Genomic DNA, 24,670 nt, shown 5'->3' on the forward strand with positions numbered 1-24,670 from the left:
AGATTAAATATTATTCAACTTTGAGCAGTGATAAATGTATGCAAAGTATATTTTATATAACATTGAGAAGGCTCTATCCTATTATTGAGCTTGTTATAGTCAGTTTGAATGTTCGTTTCAATTATTATGATATATTACCACCATTATATACCATTACTTCATCATAATTATGACCAATGAGTTAATATGGCACAAAGACAATATTTCTAAACCAAGCAATATTAATTTATCAAATCAAATATTCGCAGGTTAAAAAATATATATTTACTTTAATATCGATTTTATTAGTTAACGAGTTTCTTACTGATTCTGGCAGACAGAAACGACACGACGACATACGAACCGATTAAAAAGGGACGAGCGAACATAAACACTTGTTAAAGTCTACATCAATAAAAATGTTTTTAGTTTGAGTTAAAGTATAAGTTAAGAATGTAATATGTAACTATCACACGAACTTGTTATCATGAAACAAGACAGTCCCATATACTGCGAACGTGTGGCAACCCTATCTACGGAACCACTTTGAAACTAGATACGGTGAAGGGTCGCCATCAAAACACGGACACCGTCACAATTTCGTATTTATCATTTTGCTAAATTTTCACTTTAAGTGGCTTAGGAGTTGGGATGAGTGATACGGGGTTCGTAATTAGTCTTGTTCTAGTTGCATATCATGTTACGTTTATTTTGGATTTATCGATTATTTTCTGGTTTATATTATGTTCTGACGTAGTAGATTATTATTTGGAACGTGTCGTGTTTTGGAATTAATAATATTTTTTTTTACTTCTTAATTTATGAAGCTTTTCTTTCATTAAAAAAAAACATGTAACTGGACTTACTGGAGATACTTCGACATGGGTTGAATCAATAATCGTGTATATTTTACTAAAAGTTATAATAATCATCATCTGATGTCCCAGCAGTGGGAAAGTATATGGGCTGATGCCCATGTACATGATGATATACGTTCCCACTGCTGGGACACGGTTGTTTTTGTGAAAACTTAAGTACCATTTTATTATATTGTGATATCAAGAATATAACCTAAATCAACTTTTAATTGATATCAAAAAGAGTTGATTAATTGGCTCAATCGATGGTTATTAAAAAAATTGAAGTCTTATAATTTAATACCGACAAACAAGTTTTGATCAACACGCTACTAAAAACTTTGTTTCTAATTAAAATCGACACATAAAAAAGATGATTTGATCGACACGGATCCGATAATATTTCACGGTTCAATTTGCATTCAAATTCAATTAATAAATAATATAGTTAAAACAAATACATAGCTTCTTTCAACGCAGATATGAAGAAATAATTGGCATAGGTAATTACAACAGCTTCATAAATCATAACTGCCTCTAAATCTTCAATAATGACGCACACATTGATACAATTCATACACACACGCATAATACACACACACACGCACACACGCAGGCAAGGTCTTGCTCGGGCATGATCCTGGATAAAAAAAATCGGCGTGAGTCGAACTCGCGACACTAAGAAGTTTCGTACAAATAAATAAGCATACGTAAGAGCAATCTTTAACTTTCTAATTACAATGGTTCATAAGATACAGCCTGGTGACAGATGAACGGACGGACAAACAGACAGACAGGCAGACGGACAGCGAAGTCTCTGTAATAGGTTGCCATTTTTTCCTTTAGGGAACCCTAAAAACCGGTAAAACAAAAATATTTCGTCTCAATAATACACTAAACATAATATACACAACCTGGCAAAATATGTTATGCTATAAAGTAATATAATTTCCTCCTATTAGCATTTTGTTATATTATTACCTAGTAACAGAAAAGATACGAAGAATAAAATTATGAGAAGTCTCTCATAATTTATTGCCAACAAGTTCTTTCAATATATAATGATTCCGTAAATGAATTAATTGAAAATCCTTTGATATTGCTACAAATTCTAGATAATTTGGCCAATTTATATTAAACTAGCTAAGATCTGCCCAGGTTTGAACCGGGATAGGAAAAAAAAAAGACGTGTGGCACTCGGGGACTGCCGCGGTAAAGCTATTGCATAGCATGCCTTCAAGCCACACCTCCGAGCCCGTCGGAGCGGGGAGCGTGAGGTTTTTTCGTTACGGAATTTCTCGATTTGGTCCCCGCGCTCAAGTCCCGCGATAGAAGCTATGCAATAGCTTAAAACTAAAACTCATAGCTTTTGTATCGAAAAAGCTCACAAAAGCTATCTCAAGAAAATTAATAAAAATGTTACCTGCTTACAAAATTCAAAATGAAGTCTAAAACTACATGCAGTGTTTTGAGAATGGCCGAGAAAGTTTCGATACTCGCTTAGGATACTCGCCTGAGTTGAATCTTGGGATATAAAATTATTATTTATAAGGAAAAAAAGTTCAGGTAACATTGAAGAGATTTGGTTAAGCCTCCGATGACAAGGCTTACAAGCTTCGAGTTATTGAATGTGGATCAAGTGCTGAATTATAATGTCTTCAAATGTCATAGCATGCAATAGCTTTATCGCAGCAGTCCCCGAGTGCCACACGTTTTTTTTATTAATGTATGTACATTGATTATAACATGAATATCAAATAAGTTTTGCACCATCTTTTATTTTATCTTGTCAGGCATTTTACAAAATGTATGTGCATTTTTCATAAGAATCTGTTTGAAGTAGTTAGCGCGAAATGTGACAAAGAACATTGCTTTATTGGGTTTTATGAAAAATTAAATGATAAAAGACTGTATATTATAGTCTAGGTATACTAGAAATGGCTCTAATTTTGCTTCAATATTATTAGAAGTAAAAAGGTATAGATAGGTTTTCCAAAATATTCTATCTTCAAAAACGGCAAACTAACGCACACGATAAGATGTCATACGATGTCATGATTCAACAATCGTGAGCGAAAAAAAGACAAGTATAATTTTAATCAATAAGTAAAAAATTATATTGTGAAAAATGTATTTGCATGTCGTTGAATAACGGCTAAACATGCTGAAATAATGTATCTTATTCTTAACACCTATGTATACCATGTTTACTTGCAAATAAATGATTTATTTATTTATTTAAAGTGTGGCTACTTGGCCAGTGGCCACATTTGGACGTTCACACCTTGAGCGCTAATAATAATCTACATAAACTTTTATAAATAAAATATCATGGCCTGCAGGCAAATTATTACAATTTCTGTGGTTCACGAGTGAACATACATGGATTAGGGAGTGACTTTCGCTTTCACATTAGAGCAAAGATAGTTCGTAGTTAGCAACCAGAAAGAATTTTCTCAGCGCGTCAGAACCAATAACCTTTTTCATTTATAACCTGTATACATCTTTCGCAAACAGAAAGTCACGCGACCCGGTCATAAGTAGCCGGGCAAGAATTCTCTAATTGAAGCTGACGGGAAAAAGTGGCCCGGATGATTTACCGGGGACGAGTGTCCGGATGGCCCGGGATAAACCGAGCGGACATTAGTGTGGATCCCTTTATGTCTTTATTTTTATTTCTTTTATCTTGCGACGTAATTTATGGGTATTTTCTGTTGCGCGGTTAATTGTTTCCTTGTTTTTTGAGTTGCTCTGGTCTTGATTAATTTGGGGATTTTGGGAACCGGATTGGAGATGGTGATAATAAGGGTTGCTGGATGTTCTTATGATGCAATTCAGTCGTTAAGTACAAAGATTGCATAAGGAAAATTTACCTTAGCTTACCATATTTTTCTAAATGAATATTATATAAATAAATAATGTAGGTACTTAGAAACTGCCATTTGATTTATAACCTAGACTTAAAATACATCTTAAAGTAAGAAGTTAATCGTTAAAGACCAAATTTTTTAATTAGTAGGTAATACTATCCATACTAATATTATAAATGCGAAAGTAACTCTGTCTGTCTGTCTGTTACTCAATCACGCCTCAACTACTGAACCAATTTGCATGAAATTTGGTATAGAGATATTTTGATACCCGAGAAAGGACATAGGCTTTTTTTTACCCCGGGACATAGGATAGGTTTCATTACGGAAATCCCACGGGAACGGGAACTATTCGGGTTTTTCTTTGACTGCGCGGGCGAAGCCGCGGGCGGAAAGCTAGTACTCTATATAATATATTATAGTATTTTTTTGTCCCTAGATATTTAGGAATGGATAAAAAAGGGAAAGGAACAATACCTACCTAAAATATCAACGTGAACTTCGTCAAGTCGTCTTTTACAACCTGAATCTATAAAAAAACCTCCTTCAACATAGAAGTCATAAAATCCCCTTCAACGTTGAAACTCCATTTATTTCTGCATCGTTATGCATTGTAAATCTGCATACCCATTGCTCGAGCGGAGTCCTATTTAGCTCTGTGATTGATGACGTGTACATGCTACCTTGTAACAATGTGTTGTGGAAAAGTGCACATAACTTTGGGGGATATTTATATGTTAGAAATAACAGGCTATAGATACAAAGTTCTACTAATTTTATTAATATTGGATAGTGTATACCCAGAAGTCTGGATGAATGTATGCTTGTTACTAGCTTTCCACCCGCGGCTTCACCCGCGTTTTCAAAAAAAAAACGCGCATAGTTTAAGTTCCCTTGTGATTTCCGAGATATAATATATAACCTATCCTATGTGTAAATCCAAGTTACCCTCTATATGTGTGCTAAATTAGTACTTTATTTTTACGGTTGCCTGGAAGAGATTGCTTTAAGCAATAAGGCCGCCAATTGTGCACTTACCATATTCATGTTCTCCATGTTAAATTATATATTATGTTTTTTGAAGTGAAAACTTATTTAGCGGCGTTGGGTATAAAATCTTAAACTCGCGTCAGGACACGTGGCAGGAAGCGTAAGACGGGTGTTTTTTTTTTTAGCCCTTATATTCCATGCGTAAGACGGATTCCAAAATATCAAACATGCTGAACGTTAATAATCAAGTTTTCACTTCTGCCGGCACTCCCGGAGTGCAACCCGTCTTTTTTTTATTACTGGTATTGTACAATAAAGTGTCAAAAATAAATAAATAAATTCCATTGTAATTGGTTCAGTATTATTTGCGTGAAAGAGTAACAAACATACACATACATCCATCCTCACAAACTTTCGCATTTATAATATTAAGTATGATGATATTTTCACGTGAAAATCACTGAACGGATTCAATGATATGGCTTATGATACAGAACATAAGTAAGTACTTTGCAAAAGGTTTCATGAGTAGCTAACAAATTAAACTATTTAGGACTTTTTAAAATCCAAGAATTAAATAGACAAAACGATTTCTAAAATGAAGTATATTTTATGATTATGTTTTTCTTGACCTTGTTACAAGACATTTTCAAAACAGAACACCGCATGGAATTTCGCCAACGAATTTTATACGTGGGTAATACGTCTAAATCAAGAAATTTCAGGGATTTTCACGTGTAGTCAAGTTAAGCGATTCTTGGAAGCAAACCTTATGGAATCACGTCATTCACATACTAATGAGAAGTATTGTGTTAGGTGATGTTAGTCTGTCGACTAATGCTTTTGTGAGAAATAAGGACACATTTGTAATATTAATGGGGCTCTTTGTCGAGTAGGTTTTTCAATTTTGTTGGGTGTGCTCGTGTAAGGAGAAGTAATTTTGGTTTTCTTTCTTTTTAAAATGAGTTAGGGTTTGCTTCAAACTTAATGTTTGACTATGTATATACGAGAGTCCTGAGTTCACATTTTGTTCACATGCTAATCATAGGAATATAATCAATTGCACGCCTCATAAGCGAAGCGTTGAGGTGGGTACTACTGTCACTTCGCGCAAAACATCTGATTTTTCAAACTTAAAATGTCTTTATGTATCATACATTGCACTTGTAAGATAATACATACACACACATATTAAGAAAAAACACTATTTTTAACGTTCATGATATTTTTGATGTCATTTTTGTTATTTAAACTAGTTAAAAAACAGTTTAAAAAAGTTCTGTCTTGGACGTCCGTGTGTCTGTATGTGCGGATCCTTTTTCTTGTTAGTTCACGATAGCGACCGAAATACTTTACTAATCGAGTCTTTTTTTTTCTCTTACGCTTGAGTATGCTCAGGAATAGAACCCTTTCATTTTTCAGGGTCTGATTCGATGTGGTTTAATTGTTATTAAATAAACAAAAATAATAATTAATAAATATTTATTAAAAAAAAATTATGAGGCGTGCACTTTTGGATTTTCCAAATTATTTTTAAATAACAACTATTAAACATATTTAATTTGCTTAGTATAGTCTTATATAATTGAGAACAAACACATACAAAATCCAAACGTGTCATAATTAAAAAATCACCTCATCGATTAATATAGTCACGGCATCACGCGTGATTCCGCGTGAACGGGTGGACCGATTTCGATCATTCTTTTTTATAATATTCCTTGAAGTACGAGGATGGTTCCTATGGAGAGAAAACGTAAACATGTACCACGGGCGAAGCCGCGGCGGACCGCTAGTGTAAAATAAAACCACATTAAAATGTACTCAGCAACAATTTATGTACTTTTAATTTGAGTATTTAAATTAAACGACAATAGGCTTCAGATTTATTTATAAACAATCTCACCACACGACGAATATCAATAAAGAAATGAATTTAATTAAGCCACGAGGGCGAGGTATTCGAATTTTATCGGTTTTTAATTAAAACTCTTTGTTGTGATAATGAGTCTGAGCATGCAAATAATTTCGCCGCGTCAGTCATTCACTTTAAATACCCATTTTAATATGAAAGCTTTGACCAAGAATTTAACTCTAGCCACTTCATTAAAATGGGTCCAGTAGTTCTCGAGTGCTTGTTACAACTTTATTAAACGTAAAACAACCTTCAAGTAGGTATCACCTCATTTATTTTTTGTTCAAAACTATACGTAATGATTATATGTACTTAGTCGATGAAAATTATTATTGTATTAGAATTAAATTCTGCGTTAAAAAGTGTATTGGAATGAAACTGAATGAATCTTTTTAATATGGACGCAGGGAAACTTTTTGTATTGTCTATATTTTATTAAACACTTGACCGTAATTTGAAGCTTACTTCATTGAGAAGGCACCTAGCTTTTTCCGCCTATTTTGCCCTCTCTTTCCGTTGTATATATGCTATCTCTCTCGCACACCTCTCCACCAGGTGGCGGGGCGCACGATAATGTGCGGGCGCTGGATGTTTTTTCATTGAGTCGAAATCCACAACAGGTGGACGTTAAGTGTAAGCTTCAAATATAGGTAAGTATTTAATATGTGTTTTATTTTCAGGTAAAACACAGCTATTAAACACTTGACCGTAATTTGAAGCTTACTTCATTGAGACCTGTTTGTTACCCACCTGGTGTACAATGTGACGCCAATGTGAATTTGAATACATAAGTAATTACTTATTTCTTTATTTGAAAGAGTAAGGTGTGCAGATAGTATACCTACTAATAAATCACACAAAATTTTATATTATATAATATATTAACAATCCCAGATGAAAAGTTAATCAAATAAGAACCAAAAAGTTAATCATAATGATTAAAAGTATTAGAACTTATGAGATTGGTTCAAGCGTACCTTAGTTAACCTTTTTGGGCTTGAAAAGTTAAAGTTACTACAATTTCCACTATCTTTAGCGTAAATCTGCGAAAGCGCCAGTAACGACTTTCAATTACGCATTTAGATGTTACTTACAAAATGAAGCAACAGCTGATCCCGACGAGGCAAAAATACCTCAAACTCAAACCTTTATTTATTCAATTAGAACTCTGCAGAAGCATCATTGAATCATCTTAACATAGAATTACCAAATGTCTCAACTCACACAGTTTTAACCCAACCTGCTACAAGCGGACAAGAAGAGACCTTGGTCCTTACTTTTGGGGTCAGAAGTAAATTTAAAAGGTCACCCCTTGAATAAGGCAATAAAATAACAAAACAGGTAAATGGTTTAAATTATAATACAGATTTTTAACATCCAACTAAACCGTGCGGTATCTTTTAATGTTTAGAGCCAACGTCGCAATCATAATCTAAACATGGCTGGTACTTTCAGTACAATGCATGAATTATTTATTTAAAACTGATAGGTCATAAACTCTGTACTGGAAACAAATATACTGAACTCAAGAGACTAAAATGATAAAGAGCTTATCTGTGTCCCAAAACTGCAATTACTACAGCTAAGTACGTTACTTTTAATCAATTCAGTTTTAAGATATAATTATGATTTACATCAGAACTTATATACCGAAAGTCTCGGGACTACATAACGTGACTTATTTATAATAGTGTTTGTGCATAACACTAGGCAGTCAACAGCTATATGAACGTCAGATAGGAAAAGAGCCAAATTTATCCAGTCAGTAATAAAGGATTTTAACTATACTTATTATAATTCAACCAACTACTACTAGCTACTCCGTACGTCTTTTGGGTAGACGGAGGCAAATAGGATTTTTATTCCAACTATATCATTTGATATTTTGAAAATGTACTCCACATTTTCATACCGTCAGAGTCATTTTGCAGATTGTAGTGGTGCAGCACTGAACACTGTCTATTAGGTGGCTGGTGCTGCTGACCGGGCCTTCAGTTCCGCTTTCCAGAATACCTTCACCCTTCTAGGTGCTACTACTACTGAAATAGCGGTACTCTATCGCGTCGTTCAGGTCTCTAACTGACAGGATTTCTCATATTATCGTAACAACCTCGCTCGTTCTAATGCTGGGGCCACACTAACGGGAAATGCCATTAATTAACGCCATAATGGACGTTAACTTTAGGTGTAGCCAGTATTATTTAACAACGGCATTAACATTGCCGTTTGGCGAGGCGATAGCTTTATCGCGAGAATTAACGCAATGAAGCGGTCACACTACGTCCATCTTGCTAGAATTTTAGTAAAATTAACGCCGTTTTTATCGCCAACAATCGGCATTCACGTTGACCGTTCAAGTGTAGCCACCCACTTAACGCCTTAAAAATTATCGGAATAATTATCGCGATAAAGGGCATTAGACGTTAGACGTTAGTGTGGCCCCAGCATTACGAGAACAAATTATCGCCAAGGAATTCTGCTGCAGGATAATGGCAAGAGAGATTATAAGCTTAACTATGCATTATTATGCTCAGGAATATGGTGGATTTTGAATACTATCGTCGTCTGAAAGTATCTCCTTTCGATTAAGGGCGCGGGCACACGATGCGTTGCGGCGCCGCACCGCAAAGATTTCACCGTGTCAGTGGGCACACGAGTGGTGCGGCGCCGTAACGTTTTTATGTCGCAGCGGCGTCGTAGCAGCGTTGCACAGCGTGTCCTTCCTTGTGACGCAAAACAACTGAGCGGTGCCGCTCCGACGTCGCACCGCATTCACCCCTCCCCGCCTCGTCTTGGTGGTTACAAGTCCGGTGCGGCGCCGGAGCGCATCGTGTGACATGCCACAGATATTTCTATGTAAGACGACGCAGCGACACCGCTCCGTCGCCGCACCGCCGCCGCAACGCATCGTGTGCCCCCGCTCTAACTTCATTAAGGATGCAGATCTGATCCCATCTTTGTTCCGTAGGAATGCTACGACAGTCTAAACGTTACACTGGACAAAGAAAATTGCCCTAAATATAGTCGGTTGTTCCAACATCCGTAATATGGCTAGCCTACCTTGCTAGCCCTTGATTGTAACCGCTACCAATGCAGGCATTGCTCTCGTGTTGTCCACAGTTGTGCGAGTGCAAAAATGAAGAACAGAGCTCGTGGGGAGCTATGTCCAATGAATCTGTGTTAAGATTATGACAGTATAGGACAGTTAGCTGTGGATGCGAAGACAGGACATTACTTTATTCATCCGTAAACACGCGAGGCAGCCACGGACAGCGATATAGCAAGAACTAAACTAGCAAAGTTTAGTTCGCTTACCAGACTTATATTTTAAAAGCCGTATAGTCTGTACCTACTGCATTTCATTTATTTCCCCCCCCCCCTCAAAGCAAAGAAATGAACAGTCATTTGGCAGAGCTTTCTCGTTAGGGTAGGGGTTCCAAGTAATATCTAATAATAAGAGGCTTTTGTTTGGATAGATTGACTTTCCGTTATTTATCCTCTATCCTATGTAACTCAACAGTCAGTATTCTCAGTATTCGTTGAGTACTTAAACGTTTTACGTAAATAGTTGTATATAACTTTATTATACAATATAATAATCCTGGTGGGATGACAAGAAACTTGTCTAACAAACGATTGTCCTAATCCCTCAGCGATTTATTGTTTGAGCCCTGAAGAAAAATCTCATGGGTGCAATAATGAGGTCAAATGGGTTGAAAAACGAGTCAAATAAATTGCCTACAAGACCGGGCAACTAAAATAGGCCTATGAGAGGTCAAATATACGTAATCAATCGTTTGAAATTTGAAATTTGATTTTGAATCAATCGTCATTTGTTACATTCAATCGCTTTGCGATTAAAAAATCTCTTCCGATGTTTTTATATGAAAATTGGTCGGCTAGTGCCATTGAATGACGATACCAAACATACCGTTGACACAAGGCTTGGTGACAATCCTCGAAACCACCGCCACAAATCATCTGCGAGATGATATTTGATCCGACTCGCCTTCCTTTGTTGTGAATAGGCTTTACATTGGTAAATACGATTTGTTCAATTCCAATTTCCATAATTGGTAAACCAATGGTGGTTTCCTGATTCCTGAAGCGTAAACTTTTAGGATACGAAGTATCAATTTCATGCGCCCATTATTTGACGTCTCTAACCTTTATTGTATTTATTAGGTCATATTACTATACTGCCCACTGTGAAGAAGATTTCAAAACCTTTTTCTACCTACCTTAGAAGAGTGAAGATCCGATACGGTCATATCCAAAACTTCTTTCGTGGGTCCTCGTTGACGAAAGCAAATATCTATGATCATTTTAATGATCAATCCTTTGTATATTTGCACCAATCGCCATCAAAGCCCCGCGAGGGCTGATATATATTTGCACCATGTCTCCGTGAGGTACTGTTGTAGTCAAAGCCCCGCGAGGGCTGATATATATTTGCACCATTTCTCCGTGAGGGACGGTTGTAATCAAAGCCCCGCGAGGGCTGATATATATTTGCACCATCTTTTCCGTGAGGGACGGTTGTAATCAAAGCCCCGCGAGGGCCGATATATATTTGCACCATCTTTTCCGTGAGGGACGGTTGTTATCAAAGCCCCGCGAGGGCCGATATATATTTGCACCATTTCCCTGCGAGCGACAGCTGCGCGAGGGATGTTTGTAACTAGAAATAAGTAGGGCCTGCCAAAAAATGCTTAAGAGACACCCTGCGAGGGTGGATTTGACCTGGCTAACCCCTGCGAGGAGTAGTGGCCACATTTATGTATTCTGCTTCGAGCAAGAATACACCTTAGTGCTAATATAAAATTAGCAGTAAATAATCATTTAAATAATATAGCAATTAACAAGGTCCTTTAACTTATTTTCCAATGTTAGCGACAACTGTCCAGGATGAATTAATAAGAATTGATTTGACAATGGTAATTAATTATTATGTTTATATAAAAAAGAACTAACTATTTAATAAATTCATAATTCAAATCAATTCACTAAATTTTAAAATGAACTTCGATTCATATTTATTTTTGTTCATGCAATCGATGTAACATTTAGTTGCTTTATATCCGTTAACATTCCTTACGAACGCAACCATACCGTCGTTGGACGTTATTTAATTGAACAAAATAATCTCCACTCACCCGCAATTTTTTACTTTTTGTCAAGGTGTACAAGTTTATAATATTATTCTAAAACGTTAGAAGTGAATTGTAAATCCTTTAAAATAAATGTATCTAAATCTAATTTATATTAAGGTATCTCGATAATTATTATACGATAACCCTTTCAGCACAAGTTCAGTAAACCAAAGAATTTAATTGTAAAATTTTGGTACTTACTCGTTTTAACAAAAAAGTTGCATCATTTGAAACATAGGAAACGTAATTTTCAATCAAATTAGCCGTGTGTAATATGTCTATTTTCACATAAAAACGGATCAGAATAATACTCATAAAAGGACACGTATAGACTACGGATAGTTTTGAATGTGTGGTACATTCATGGTACGTATCTACTATACATGAGCGAATTCCATCATTATTCAGTTGAGCGGTAACTCCCGTACGATTTATAAAATAATATCACAACATGTTCTGACATGTCGTGACTTCTTGGAGCTGACTCATCTCGTTCGATAATTTTTAGTAATAAACTATTATAGGAATTCCGAACCGTTCCTAGCGATAACGACAATGTAATAAAGTCGTAGCAATGGATTGTATGCCTGTAAAGCTTTGAGTTGGCTCATATCCATACTAAGTAGGTATTAATTGTAATTTTTCCAAGAAAAATTCACTTGTAACCTTGTAATAAAAACACATTATTAAAAATGAAATAAATGAAAAAACATCCAGCGCCCGCACATTATCGTGCGCCCCGCCACCTGGTGGAGAGGTGTGCGAGAGAGATAGCATATATACAACGGAAAGAGAGGGCAAAATAGGCGGAAAAAGCTAGGTGCCTTCTCAATGAAGTAAGCTTCAAATATAGGTAAGTATTTAATATGTGTTTTATTTTCAGGTAAAACACAGCTATTAATGATTTACCTTAGAATTCATATTATTTAACCATTTTACGTCATTTATAAACAAATGTATTTTCCCTTACAAACAAACAACCATTTCTAACTTCTGGCCTAGTAAACCTCTCCCTACGTCCTCGACCTGTATAGCGAGGTGGTGTAAGGGCCTTGATCAGTTCACTAGATCTATGAGAGATTGAATTAAATGCATTGCTGTATGTGTAAGTCTAATTTTATAGAGATCTGATTGTTTGTTTGTTACAGTTTCAATGTTATTTAATGCTGGTTATTTGAACCTCTACGTTGTAGGTATATTTTTAGGTAGTCGTACATTATTGTATATTGTAATCCAAATGCTATATTTAATTTTAATTGGCCTTTTCGAGAGATTGAGTTTATATACATGGTGCCCCACTATTGGTATACTAAGCGCGAAGGGACTTGTAGTTTTGCATACACTGATCACGTAAAAAATACTTAAACAACAAAATTACGTCATAAATTGGGACACCCTGTATATTGCTGTGTATGTATAAGTCTATATAAATATTGTAAGGGTTTGATTGTTTGTTTGTTACAGTTTAACTCAAACATGCCAAGACCGGTGTGAAAATTAGATACGTTTACTATTTGGAAGATCATACATCTTTTCCCAGAAACATTTTTACATCCTGTAGTAACAGTTTTTAAACATAAATTATTAGTAAATCTTTATCGTGGCTCAATATTTGAAGAAGCAAAGAGGGTTAATAATGAGTTGAACATTTAAATAATTTAAACCAATCAGAAATAGTAGATAATAATTGGAAGTTCTAGTAATCACCGTTGGCAAGTTACAGCTCGTCTTAATTTTACGATCTTATTTAAGGGTTTATTAAACGTATCTCTTGACCTAAATTCAGAGAACCATTTTCGATTATATCCTTCAAAAGTCTTGACATCTTTGATAATCCCTGGAGCTAGTCTATCTTCAATTATTTCAATTTTGTAGATTACTTAAAACCAAGGTAATTATTATTAGATTGAAATTTACTTAATAATGCAAACGAATCGAAGCAAAATAAACATAATTATGTTTCTTTGTGACTGTTTTCCTTATTTTTAAGGAAGCTTTTTCTGTATATCAAAAAAAGGTACGACATTTTAATAAAAAAATGCAAATAAATTTTATTTTGCAAACAGTATACAGAAGGTCTTTTTTGTAGAAAGGTTTTTATGGTAAATCAACATAATTAATACAAATTGCCATAGAAATGCATTTTTTTATCCTTATTGAATTATGAAGCACGATTTCCAGTAACATTACCTACCTCGGTTAAATTAATCTATATAATATATACGAGCGGTCCGCCCCGGCTTCGCCCGTGGTACCTACATGTTTAAACTATCCTATCTCTCAAGTTGGATCGAACTACTGCACATGGTGTGCGAATTTTATTATAATCGGTTAAGTGGTTTAGCGGTTGAGGACAAACATTGTGACACGAGATTTATATATATCAAGATTATAAGATATAAAAATGAAACCCGTTTCGCGTTGTCACGGCATCACGTATGAACGGGTGAACCGATTTCGATAATTCTTTTTTTTATTATATTCCTTAAAGTAAGAGGATGGTTCTTATGTAGAGAAAAAGTAAATATGTACCACGGGGACCGCTAGTGTTAAAAAAAGAAACAATCTATGATTCAATAGATCGATAAGTAGAATTATAGGAAGCTTTTATATGTTTTAATACAAGAACAGATGCATATCTATGATACTAATTATTATTTTCCAATCTTCTATTTCTACACTTATATATTTTCCAATATTCTATAGGCGATGTGTAATTTTTCTTTGTTTGTCTCCTTCACGAAAAAACCGCTGAACCGATTTTCATGAAATTTGGCACACAAATAGAGGGTAACTTGGATTTGAAAATGAAAATGAAAAATAAATTTATTTCATACACACAATTTTCAAATACAGAAAGTGGATGAGTCCTCCTAGTAAGTTTTAAGGATTTAACACATAATATTATCGTTTTATCCCGAAAATGCCATGGGAACGGGAACTATGGTTTTCCTTTGACTACGCGGGCGAAGCTGCGGGTGAAAAGGTAGTATTAATTATCATTACTTGCTTCTAGTCCTAGCTTTCGTCTTTTATTATATTCGTTACTAGCTTTCCGCCCGCGGCTTCGCCCGCGTTTTCTAAGAAAAACCCGCGAAGTTCCCGTTCCCGTGGGATGTCCGGGATAAAACCTATCCTATGTGTTAATCCAAGTTATCCTCTATATGTGTGCTTAATTTCATTGTAATCGGTTCAGTAGTTTTGCGTGAAAACCATACATACATACATAATTACAAACCTTTCCTCTTTATAATATTAGTATAGAAGTATAGACAAAGCCTTAACTCTTAAGTATCATACATATATATTAATAGTAATTCGTTGCTTCTAAAATCGCCAGTAACACAGATCCTCTTAGCCTATATCCAAAGGACGTAATGGCTCTTACCCCGCAAAGCGTTTACTACCTAACTATTGTACCGGAAAACCCCTCCTTAGCACCATTACCTTTTAACTCCCTTTGTTTAATTAATTACGGTTCATTTGGATAGATACGATTATTTCTAATGGTGACCTGTTTCGATGTAGTGGTAAAATACATATGTGTTTAAAATTAGAATATACCTAAGAATAATTATTACTAACTATTAAATTTTTATATTGTAAATTTACTTTTACTTCCTCAAATTTTATATCTTATTGCTTTTAAATGTCACGTTTATTTATTCTTTACAGTTATAGGAATGATTAATTTGATGTTTCTTTTATCATGCAATACACATGAAAAATAATATAATATAGCTATACTGTGCATCCACGTAGCGAAAGAAAGTGTAGTTAAAAATTAAATAAAATTACATCAAAAACAAAACATAGCATACAAATATTACAGCACTATCAAAACTGAGCAACAAACATTAAAATACAAACTTACACAGTTTTAAATAAACGTCATGAGTTAAAAACGAAATTACGCGTGTTCAAATTTCATTCGGCGCGTGCTTCAACTTTTATAGTTTCCTAAATCAACTAATGATGCGAGAAAACATCTGTCGTGATTAAATATAAAACTATTATCAAAATACGGTCAATGCAAATACGTAGTCCAGGAACCGGTTTCGATTTCTACTAACTGATCGCGTTTGCAAATGGCGTATAAATAATGATTAAACAGACATTTATGTTACGGTTCGGAATTCACTTTTGTTTGGAATACATTTTTCGTGGATTTATTGATAATAATGACTATCGGATATGGAGTGATAGTTTCATAATAAACAAGAAATTATAGCTCAGATTAAAGTGTTTTTGATATAGTTTTCATGAATAAAGATTTCATCTGTAGAACTGTAATATACTTAAGTCTAAATGTGATTTTAATTTAATAATTAAGAAAATTTCCTAAATCATCATACAACATGAATACATTATCAGCAATCGAATATCAACTCATAATAAATGAAGAAAAAAGCGAGAAGAAAGAAGAAAGAAACATGTTACATTTATGGCTCTAGAAAATACAAGTAAACGCGTTGATCGCTTTTAAGCCATACATAATTGATGATAAGCACTCGAATCTTCATCCACCGTCAATGTGCCCAAGCCAAATTAATTATTCAAATGGCAGATGACCTACCTAATCTCGCACCGAGCTCCCGAACTAAAATAACTTTCTTTAGCACAAGCTGTTCTAGATTTTACGTGTCCAACTTTAGTGATAAATATTGCATGTAGGCTATCGTTAACTCCATTGTGCGCTTGTCAAATTCATGTTTTGATTGCGGGTTACCTAATGTGACTCTTGACATTTGCGTCTGCGGAAATTGAAAAAGAAATATAATGAGGAGGTATGGTGTTCCGTTGTTTTGCTGCTACTTCTCAAGGAGAGCCGTGTTGATGATTGTAAGAATTCATGTTCGTATTTATGTAGTTGTGTTCCGAATTTTGGTATTGTAAACCAGGTATTGGAAAATTTTCGAAGTCAACTTCGACGGAATAAATGTTAGTTACCACAGTCTCCATATGTATGCATGGTTGTAGAGCATATTTTTTGGTTGACGTGTATTGTAATTATTGATCCTAATGCTATATTTAGTTTTAATTGGCCTCTTCTTAGATCTTTTTTACATGTCCCAGAATACGAATCGAACCTCTATAAGACTCATATTTTCACGTGCTCTAGATAAACATAAAAGAATAAATTTTCTCAGAAATAAATTTGAAGAAATCATTCTAATTTTCCTTTACCCTTATTTATATTCTTCTAGGAATCTGGCTAAAAAAAACTTTTATACTAGCACTATAATTACATTCCTCTCTTAACTTTTCGACGCTCTTTAAACAAACTCCAGCTACTAATAACATATTATCCCCCTGGTGTATGTAACAATTACGTAATCTCTAAAACAAGCCATCAACATCTTTACACTAAAATCACTAAATACGAGCACATTAATAAAGACCAACTAGGGCTAAACGCTCCCTTACGGATTATGCTAATTTAGTAGAAGATATTTTGTGCTCATTTCAAATAATTTCCGTCCCGGCCGAATGTATAATGAGAATTAGGGTCCGCTTAGTTTGTTTGTGTATGTGTGTATGCTACATGTTACATATATACATACTACGTAGTACATAAGTACATACTTACTTTGATTTTCGTAATTATTTTCAAAGTAATTTGTTGTTTCAATTTTATTTTTTGCTGTCAGTAAAATTTACCATCATTAGTAAGACTATTCTTTCCCTTGAGATTACAATCACTTACAGTTTAATTAGCGATCGAGATTTTTGAATTATTTCTTATTTTTATTTGATGGACAGTTTTTAATTTATCATCATCAGTAACTATTCTCCCCCTTCAATTAACAAGCCTTCATTACTGATTTTGGCTTCAATACAATAGGTTTCCATGTTAAATATCATAGTATGATCCCATTAAAACCTGTAATCTAATTCTTTCTAGAACACAAATTGTCCTCAATGTGAATTACCATATCACCATCTACAATCAATTATACATCACATAGCTTTTATATACCTAATTCAAGTATTACATACGTGTGTGTCTACTGCCAACATACACACGTACCAAATTTATAACACCCCTTTCCGTTGTCAGGTGAAAAATGTGACCAAATTACATTGTAATTCTGGGACCGTTACGGGAAAAAATAGATACATACGTTATTCCTTCCAGAGATAGTGAGCTGAATAATCTAAAATGATCGTTCGCTTTAACATGAAGTCAAGACAAAGACATCTTTGATCTGATCTTGACAGACACTTATTTGTTTTGGCATCTGTTCATCCTTTGTCTTTTTCTTTTACAATATTTACGGAATGGCGAATAAGCTTTTTTGTATCTTTTACAAAGAGGAAAGATACAATTGACATAGTCTTTGGATTCGGTGGTCTAAACATTACACTAGAAGACATGTTGCAGTTTGAAATATATCAGTTATTATATGCAGTTTGTACAATAACTATCAGAATCTCTATACATCAAAATTAGTCCATATTACCCTTGGTCACGGCATCACGCGTGAACGGGTGGACTGATTTCGATTATTCTTTTTTATAATATTCCTTGAAGTACGAGGATGGTTCTTATGGAGAGAAAACGTCAACATGTAACGGGCGAAGCCGGGGCGGACCGCTAGTTACATTATATTTTTCCTACAACAAGGATAGAACAGACTAATGTGAGCTTAGATTATAATCGCCTTCAATGACTTAATACTGGTTGAGTGTAATAAATAAGATAGGTTGTAAATAAACAATTTAACAAGGCCCGTAATATCACCACAGATATCACCAAGTATCGTGCTATTAGTCTACTTCTAGGCGCCCTTTATATAGTTCACTGTTCTAGTCTAGCCCATGCCAAGTAATATCAGAATACTTTTAAGGTAAAGTAAATGTGTGATAAATTGATAAGAAAATTCATTTTTGCACGCACTCCCAATTCGTTATATCAAACTTTATCGTTCTTGTTAAAACCTCTGTACTTAGATATTTGTCAATTCTATTTCCAACAACAAAAAACTCCAATAAAAATGTTTCTGAAAATATTTGACACAAAAAATTGCGTATATGGGCGACGCATTCGCCTTAAATAGATGTAAAGAAAACTTTAAGGTGAAATTTTGAATCGGAGTAATTTGCCGTGTATTCCGATACAAGAATCATGCAAGCAAAAGAAAGGTAGTGGCTTAGATGTGCGGTCATCCGTCAATATTTACATTAAGGAGGGTGATTTCTCGATTCATGTTTTCCTTCGAGTCGAGAAGACTTTCTTGTTTGTCTTTTGTTGTGTTTTGTTTTGCCATGAAGCAGGAATATGTTGTCGGATCGTGATGTGCCTATGTTAAACATTGGCTTGACTGTTCGTGAATTCAAAGTATGGGATGACTGTTTGTAGAGATTTCATGGGTGGGTTTGTTTTGTGCAGCGTATATTTTGTTTTAAAACGTATGTTTATTTATGAAAAGAAACAAACATCTTAAACTGTTAGAGCCTTTTTTGTTTTACAATGGTATCACTGATCATCCAGCTTTTGTAATATAATTTTTCATTAAGATCAAAATTATCATGTAATTTCTTTAATTTTATTCATATCAAAGTATATTAAATTATATAAAAACTTTATGAATAAAAATCAATATTTTTCTGCTTCTGTTTTACCATAACAACATCAATCCAATAACATAATAAAATGTTTTTATTCATTGAACATGGTACAGTGTACTCCACCCCAAACCCTGTATCCACTATTCAATGCCCCATTGCAAGTGTATCCATGCCTTTACATTTATAATGAAATTACGTCCCTCCTCTTGAAAAATATGAGTTTTTGATTACTCCATCTAACATACCGAGATTGAATATGCAAGTACTTGTTTACAGTGCTAGGGAAAGCATTAAATGAAATATTGAAGTGTTTTTATAGAATACTAGCTTACCGCCCGCTTTGTCTATAACCTAATTAATTACTATACTAAAACCTTGATCTTGAATCACTCTATCTATTAAAAGAACCGCATCAAAATCCGTTGCGTATTTTTGAAGATTTAAGTAAGTATACAAAGGGACATAGAGACAGAGAAAGTGACTTTGTTTTATACTATGTAGTGATTTTTTATTATCTTACTATTGTGGATTGTATTGGTGGATAAATTAGTTTTTGTTTTGCCACTTAAAATCCTGTCACGTTCGTTTTGAATAAAGAAGATTTTTATGGAAATAAATCTGATACAAAAATTGTGTTAATTTCATTTTCATAAACTTATTTCTTAAATTATTTGTAAAAACTTTGAAAATATGAAGTAAACGAAATAAGTATACTTTATCAAATTTAATTTTTCAGTAGGAAGCACACAGTTTATTTTCTAATTCATTTAATAAAAATAATAAACACAGATATAAATAGCATTAACTTAGATTAAGGATTGGTCTCCGCGCGCGCGCTACGACTAGATACCGCCCCACCTAAAAACAATAGCTCTGTGAGTGCGGCAACTCATTTCTGTAGTGTGTGTTAGGCAATTTGTAAAGACGCTAGTGTGTGTGAAGAATTGGGCTGCCAGCTACATAAATTTTACCTCATAAATGGGAAATCTGCCATCTTGGAAAGAAGTTTGAAAAATATATTTTTTCATCCTGACCTGGCCGGGAATCGAATCCATGAACGATTTGAGTCGCATGACTCAAATCCACTTGCGACGCTACTATACTATAGTCACAAAGGTTGATTAAAAGTAAAAAAGCGGAATTAAAAAAAATAACATACTAAATGAGTCAGTTAAACATGGTTAAACAGAAATAAATTATTGTTATTATACTCTTTTATATATGTATTAGTAATAGTATTGAAAAAAAAAGTTCAAATTATTGCTAAAAGATTTCCTCAACCACGTGTATTTTTTTGGATATGCAATACGGCAACACTGAATGGCGTCGTATTTTCGTAGAAAAAAATTTCGAAGTAAAGGAGAAATTTCGAATAATACGATACTTAGTGATGGTACGTGATCCCAGTGTCTTTCTTATTTTTTGTTGTATTATTTTTAAATAGTTTTATGGCACAAATAGGCATTTTACTTCAGATTTTGTTCAAAATCTTTATAAACTATCGGTTCGCCCTCTCCACACAATGCTTGTGACACGACTGGCTTGGGTACGCCGAATTCGGCGTACTTTTAGTTGCCGCATTTTTCAAGTACGCCGGCGGCATCTAGTCGTAGCGCGCGCGCGGAGACCAATCCTTAATCTAAGAGCATTAATTTAAAAATAATAAACGCCGCAAGGCGAGATAATTCGTAAAGTAATTATAATAATTAATCTTTATAAAAGAAAAACTCCTTCCATTATTCCACTTCAATTATTGTATTAATAATATAAAGTATAAGCAACTTTCTTTTATCTTAATATTTAAGTATTTTTGCTTGGAAATAATTTATTTTCTACTCTATATTTAGTATTCTCCTACAAATTATTTGCTGTCTTAGTTCCTTTAACTCCTGTAATTCTTAATCTATTGATTTTATTTATTCTTCATATTTTAAATAAAACATATTGCTTAGTAAGTTTATTCCATAATATTTCTTCGTCTTTCTAACGCAGCTCTTCCATGTCTAAAGCATCAAACAAGGAAATATTTCTGTAAGAACGTGTATGTTAGTTTTAGAAAGTGTAAACAAAAACAAAAATTAATATACTTTTTATAATTTACTTTTAAAAATAAGTTTATTTCTAGAACCTAAGTAAGTAATAAAAATAATGTTAAAAAGTATCTAATCTAGTAAGATTTTCGATCAAATTACTTTCTACTACGATACTTGTACAAAAATAAGCCATTTTCTCATCAAAACTATCCTAGTGTTACTTAATTTCATCCCTATTTTAATATTGAATAAGATTCTTGTATTCTCTGTGAGTGCTAGTTCGTAACGCTTACAAAGGATACAGTACTTATATAATAATAATTATAGCACTAACTACAAAGGAATAAAGCAATATATAAAAGAATCTTCAAAGATAGATAATTGTGTATAATATTTTGTGGTTTAGAAGTACCTTTTTTTTTAAGTGGGGAAATCTTGCATAGATACTCCGGGAAAGGGGCCGTGGGTTATGTCGGATTCCTACCGACCAAAACCCCACTGTGTTCCGTCAAGCCGCATCAACGACGGGGCCACGGGTATGGTAGAATTCTTCCGTGACCCCGTCAGCGGCTGCCCGTCGCCGGGCCAAAACAAATTGTGAGCCAACCAGCTCTAACCTCATGGGGCGGCGTGAGCGGAACACGTCTCACGCCACCACATCTCTCCGGACGATGGACTAAATCCCCGCTCCATCGCCCGGCTGGTTTAGAAGTACCTAACGATTTTTATCAGTAAATCATAAATTGACATGCTGTTACCATATTCCTTTTAAAACCTTTTATATTTATGTCTAAAGACTATGCATACATGATTCTAGTTTGTTTTTACCTTTTATAATAAAAGGATAACATAAGAATAAAACTATTTAAATTATAAGTCTTAAAACATGCAAGATCTAGACTTTTCAAATGCATCGCTGACCATATTACAATACGTTGTCATGTAATTATTCAGTCTTTAAAACAGAATACACATTCTCTATTCCTTTCATTAACAGCTTCCAGTCAAACTCACCAATTAACAATACAATATTAAGACGATACACAAAAAAAAATCCACTGCTTGGCGGGCGGAGTCTAATAGCTCGCTATCGCGAACGCGGGTGTTCGCGAAGTCATTCTTGCAAACTCGCCGCGCTGCCGCTGGCCGACTCGGGACAAACATGTATGGAGTCGTCATACAGTTATAATATTGTTATACATTTATTCAATTGTTGATTTATTGGTTTTATTTTCTTGCTTATAAACAAATAATCTTCTTTCCAACAACTACTTAGACATTATTAATAATTATTATTATTTCGTTATGTTTACTTTATTACAAAATAATACAGGTTATAAATAATCTTTAAAATAACAAAAAATATTGTTACTCTGAAAAAATGAAATGGTAATCAATAACGCGGACTACTGAATTGATTTAGATAGAATTTGATGCTGACGTAGATATTACATCATGCCCAGAAATGAAAGGTACTATTTCTGAAAGAAGTTATAAACCCTAATTCTTCTCAGTCAAAGTCAAGAGTGGAAGATATCACTAATACAGTAAAACTGATGCGAAACTTTGGATGTTAATTTGTATATTTTTTTGTTAGTTGTTACTTAATCACGTCAAGACTACATTACCAATTTTGATAAAATATAGCTAATTGCCTGGATTTACACATAGGATACTTTTATCCGAACTGAACACTTCTGTGGGATAAAACAGGATTCACGATATAACCTAATTCCAAGCGGGCAAAGCCGCGGTCGGAATGATATTTTTTTAAATAGAAAAATTGTTTAAAAAAAAATACAAAATATATTGACGCATGTATTTATTTTTTGCACTCTATTATAATTGTAATTATTCATTACAAATAATCAAAATAAAATAGCCAGAACAAAGTTAGGCCCTGGTAGGGTAGGTAGGCAGGTACAGCAATGTGAGACGAACACTGGCTTATTTATACCAATAATAATGTTTTATAAACATTAAATTAAGTTTACAACAAAAATACATAATATTAGCTAATGTGAAAACGAATCAACCAATCACCCCACAACAATGAAATGTGCACACAAATATTCATCCAAATCGGTTCATGTGATTAGGAGGAGTGACTGCAGCGCCATCTTCCGGGCCCAATTGTGTTTCCAGATCACCCAGGAACTCAATTTAATATACTTACACAAAATTTTTCGAAATTAAAACTCACATTACTATGTAAATATGAATATAAACCTGTTTTAGTACTAAGCAATTTCCCGCACAGGTGTAGTAAGTATAAATGAAATAAATATCAACATCAAATTCTTTATACAACATACTTATCTACCACCTACTAAGAAATGTAATTCTTGAAATTTTTTCGTATTTTTTTTAAATATAATACTACTCCAATGAGCTCCTGTTCCATATCACGTCCGCCATACTTCCACTAAGTTCACCATGATTTTTTATTTCTTTGCACTTTGTTGCTTTTTGCTAAAAATGGAATCATGCGATAAAACCAGTAGAACGTTGATAACATACATTTTTGACTGAATAAAGGTACTTACGAAGGAGTGGGTTCACATTGTGAACAATCAGTGGGTTTATTTTCCTTCTGGATTCCGGATTTCTGAAAAGATTATCTATGCTATAAATGAAAAAAATCTTACACATTCGTTATGTACTTAAAACAGGGGTACATATCAAACATCGTCTATAATACAATTATCATCAAATTTAAAATAAAACCAACTTCTTCATTAATTTGTTCCAATTGTAAGCATTCTTTTTTCTCCAACCTTTATGTTTCTTCTTCTTATTTTCTTTATTGTCCCCATTTGTCTCATTTTGTCTTATCGTGTTGTCACCCTTTTTTACGATTGCGCGAGCGACACAAGTTCCCCGTGTGACGGCCGTAGCGGGAATGACTCGTGCAGCGATCGGGGTAGGAAGGTACAGGGCGGCTCTCGCTATATTGGCTGGTCGCGCGCTAATTTCAAGTATTTCTTGTTTATTTCAAAACCATCGCATATTTCAAAATTCTAAATCGGTAGACGTATAGGTTGTATATTTTATAGTTAATATCCAAAAAGTCGTAACTTTACGTTTGTTATTTTGAAGATGCCAGAGATTATAAAAAAATAACAATGAGAACTTTGTATTTTTTTTCTATCGAGAAAATATCATGGAATCATGTTTCTAAAACGGTAGACGTATTGTGTTACTATTGAACTTTCTTGTCAAGAATTTTCATCACGACAACTTTAATAATATAAAAATTACGAAGGTTTGAAAAGGGCCGTAAATGTTAGAAAAATTAATT

The 24,670-nt window shown here is 34.1% G+C and overlaps 1 protein-coding gene across 1 annotated transcript in view; it reads right to left on the reverse strand.

Annotated features, from left to right (window-relative positions):
• side-IV (sidestep IV transmembrane protein) overlaps nucleotides 1-24,670 on the reverse strand; it is a 238,471-nt gene that overhangs the window by 195,598 nt on the left and 18,203 nt on the right. The window lies entirely within an intron of this gene.

This window comes from Colias eurytheme, chromosome 18 (assembly GCF_061535395.1).
Source record: "Colias eurytheme isolate Ceu_HAF_F1 chromosome 18, ilColEury1 Martin Lab GWU primary, whole genome shotgun sequence".
NCBI lineage: Eukaryota > Metazoa > Arthropoda > Insecta > Lepidoptera > Pieridae > Colias > Colias eurytheme.